The sequence below is a fragment of the Orcinus orca genome, chromosome 12 (genome assembly GCF_937001465.1).
Source record: "Orcinus orca chromosome 12, mOrcOrc1.1, whole genome shotgun sequence".
NCBI lineage: Eukaryota > Metazoa > Chordata > Mammalia > Artiodactyla > Delphinidae > Orcinus > Orcinus orca.
Window position 1 is genome coordinate 59,171,379 of NC_064570.1, and position 3,856 is coordinate 59,175,234.

Consider the following 3,856-nt stretch of genomic DNA (forward strand, 5'->3'; position numbering starts at 1 on the left):
GGCATTAAATCAGTCATCCCTAAATGAATTGGAAATTCAATTACAGTGAAAAGAACAGGTTTGGTGACCCTTTCTGTGATTACATCTTGCATATAAATGTATCTAAAGCATAAATGACTATCATTTTCCTAAACAAGTGGCTGTACTAGGCAACTGACTGCCCACTTACTTAAGTTAAACTAGTACCATGTAAGCATTTTCATAAAATATATAAATGGAATGAAATCTCTAATTTAAAATATAAATAAAATCAGTGGAACTTCATGCTTTTTAATATGTATGAACCACATGACCATGAATCAGGTTGAACAAGAACTTACAAATATAAATGTATAACTTGCAGGAAGTATATAAAATTACACAAGGATTCTTATAGAGGCATTAAAATAATGTACCACATTGTGCTACTTAAGAGGTTTCTGAAAATGTCAATAAAATGTGGCCTGTAAAAGAAGGAAAATTTAGAAATTTAGCTAATCACCATCATTGTCAAAAAGTTCAATGTGTTGGCTTATGAAAATTTATATATGTAAATTTTATTTATATATATAAATATTTATATATATACACATTACTATTGGGGTAAGATTAAGAAATAGCATTATTTTTGCTCTTTGGGGTAGAACTCAAGAATAACTCACATTAGGAGATTCATAAGTAAAAGTTGAGAAGAATGAATCTAAAAATATGCTTCTATATTAAATGTGGCCTAGTTAAGAATACGCAAAGTTCACTGCTATCTGAGAACAGTTTTAGAGCACGTGAGGGAAACTGGATAAAATTTGATAGTTGAAATAAAGCTTATAGGAAAAAAATTTTTTAATTTTTAAAATTATTATTTGGCATTCTATAGCTATTTCAGACCACTATTTTAAAATTATGTCCACCCAGAGAAAACGAAATAGTTAGCAGCCAGCATCCGGAAGACTAATCAAATCTGGCTTTCCTTGCATGTTTCTGTCCTGTGGACACAGCTCTTATCCTCTAACACACAACTCCCTGTGCAAAAACAAACTTATCATTACAAGTTCAGTATTCTATCCCAAGAATCTTTCTAGATTTAGTTCCCACCTGTTATGGAAAAACAAAACTGGATTGTTTAACATTTTTTAATGCACCGCAGTTTTTATATAAGAATGTTTAATCTGTTAAAATAAATATTTATTTTAAATGTTGGCACTTAATAGTCCATTGATTATAGGTGTCTATAATCCTCAATATCATAGCCTCTATTATTCTATAAACATCACTTTTCTTAACTCTTTTTGAATCTGAAAAATTACCAAGGGAAAAATAGCTTAAAAGCACATAGGATATTCTGAAAAACAAAAGTAAAAAAAATAGGGCAATTTAATAGTAAACTCTAGGGCTTCCCTGGTGGTGCAGTGGTTAAGAGTCCGCCTGACGATGCAGGGGACACTGGTTCGTGCCCCGGTCTGGGAAGATCCCACATGCCGCGGGGGAAAAAAAAAAAAGTAAACTATAATTGGAAACCATTTACATTGTAACTGTTTGAAATATAAGCTTTTTGAGGGTAGGACTGTGTCCTTTAAGTGACAGTATATATTTGTATTTACATGAAACAAAAAGAATAGTAATTTTAATATGTTGCTTTGCTTATATATATATATATATATATGAAATATAAGTTTGTATCTGCTTATTTATTGTGAATGTTGGTTTTAGAACCAATATATTTCTGTGTCAGATAAGCACAGATGACACACTCCGGTCTGTTTCCCATCCCCATGGGCCTTATGATGGCTTTCTGCATGCCACATAATGGTCTCTCTGAAATTCAGGCTTGGATATCATCCAACTTTTTAAAGTTACATGTAGACAAGACTAAATTATTACTCATAGGGTCTCCTCAACATCAATCTTTATATTTCTTTTTAGTTCTTCCCTCTGACATCTAGTATATCCTCCTCAATGTCTTAGGGCTCATAACACTGAACTGATTTTAGTCTGTGCTTTGTTTTTGAGGTCCATATTAATCAGGTTGCACAGTCATCTTATTATCATCCTAGGAGCCTTTCTAGAGTATATCTTACTGCATCTCCCAGGGACAGAAAAACCCTCAGATGTGCTTCCGTTATTTCTTGCTAGGATTACTACAATTCATTATATTCTGGCCTACCTGTCACCTCTACTCTTAGCTGCTTACAGCTAGTACAAACTCTGGCAATGTCTAAAAGCATACAAAACCTAGAATATCTGATCATATTACTTCAGCAAAGAGGAAACTCTGCTTGCCCCTAGGAAAGCTGTGGATTGTATTTAAGCCTTTATTACCTACAAACATGACAGCTTGCTGAACTATATAGTTAAGTAACTTGTTCTCAGTAATTGCTATTTTTCTTTAGGAAAAGTGCCAAGCATTGAAGGTATTTATTTCCAAAAGCAAGTTTATCTCACAGAAAGCATAATAGTTATGATCCTGAAAGGTTGAATAATTAACATTTGATAAACTGATTCCCATTTTTTGTGAACTTTGGAGGAGGACTTATTATATAGAAGAATCTTGTTAAAAATCATATATTATTTTGTAATGCAAATAATCAATCTTATGTTTATTTGTACTATAAACTTAAATGTTAGTAGTAGGGTATTAGGTTTAAAAGGCAAGGAACACCTGCAGTGATGCTGTAAAAAGAATAACGAACTCTATTTCAGTCTGGATTCTGAACTGTGAGTAAGTCCTCCTGGAAAGATAGCAATGCAGGAGCAGATTTACAGTGTTTTCCCTCATCCAGCCACTCACAGAAATTGACCAAAATGAACAATAAAATATACCTGCCTTTTATTTCAGATGTGATTAATTTGTATATTTACATTTCTTCATTCTGGGCTATGTTTCACTTTCTTTCATCCATTATGCTGTTTCAGTGTAGAAAGATCATCAACAGAAATATCTTCCTTATGAAACTGAAGAACTTACTTCATCTTCTGTGTCAAAGCTGACTTGTAAGGTTCTTGAATATGGCAAGATGAATCTTTCGCCACAGCAAATCCATAGAAGGTGTAAATAATGAAAAGGCAAAAGACATGCTACACTCTCTCCATGTCCATATTCCTTACCTATTTCTTATGTTTATCAGCCCTACTGAAGGCATTTTCTATGGTGGACTTCCAATTTTATATTAATATAAGAATGTTGTTTTGCAAAATTGTAATTGGTCTGTCAAAAACACTTGCCAGGTAATAAACCTGAAAAATGGCAGTATCTCCCAGGATCTCTACTTTCTTTAGAAATTGGAATACTAAAGGAAGGCAAAAAGCAAGTGCATATCCTTACTAATATACTACACTTGATCTTAGCCAAAAGGCTGAGAAGGGATTATCCTTACTAATATTCACAACAGATGGCGGGTGGTGAGAAACAATGGTGGGGATAAGAAGAATCTTGAAACTAAAATTGTCCTTGAGATAAAAGACATTGAGCTCCTTTTGAAAAGCAATGATGATATATTATCTAAAAACATCATTATTCAATTTTTGGAGTTGACTAAGTAACGGGTATGCAGCAAACTTTTGAAGACCAATCCCTTAATAAAACTGTATTTATCAAAATAAAAGTAAAAATCTTCTGTAGGAGTAATAATCAGCACAGTGTCCTAAAGTAATGGAAATTTTATCCTTTGTAGCCTTAAGTCCAGGATCATCCTCTCCTCTTATGAACAGCCTCCTTCTTCAATTACTTCCTTTATAATATCCAGAAAAGTAATAGTTGCAACAGTAAAAGCAGAGACAGCAACTTCCTTCACCATAAACCTTTTTCCCCTATGAGTTTCTCCATCTTCCACACCATCTTTGATTGGTAGCAAAGTTGTTATATTTCCAATTTTCAGTTGAT

At 33.1% G+C, this 3,856-nt stretch overlaps 1 pseudogene; it reads right to left on the reverse strand.

The window, feature by feature from the left end:
• Positions 1-3,183: 3,183 nt before the first annotated feature.
• Positions 3,184-3,341, reverse strand: LOC117199398 (uncharacterized; annotated as a pseudogene).
• Positions 3,342-3,856: the final 515 nt, after the last annotated feature.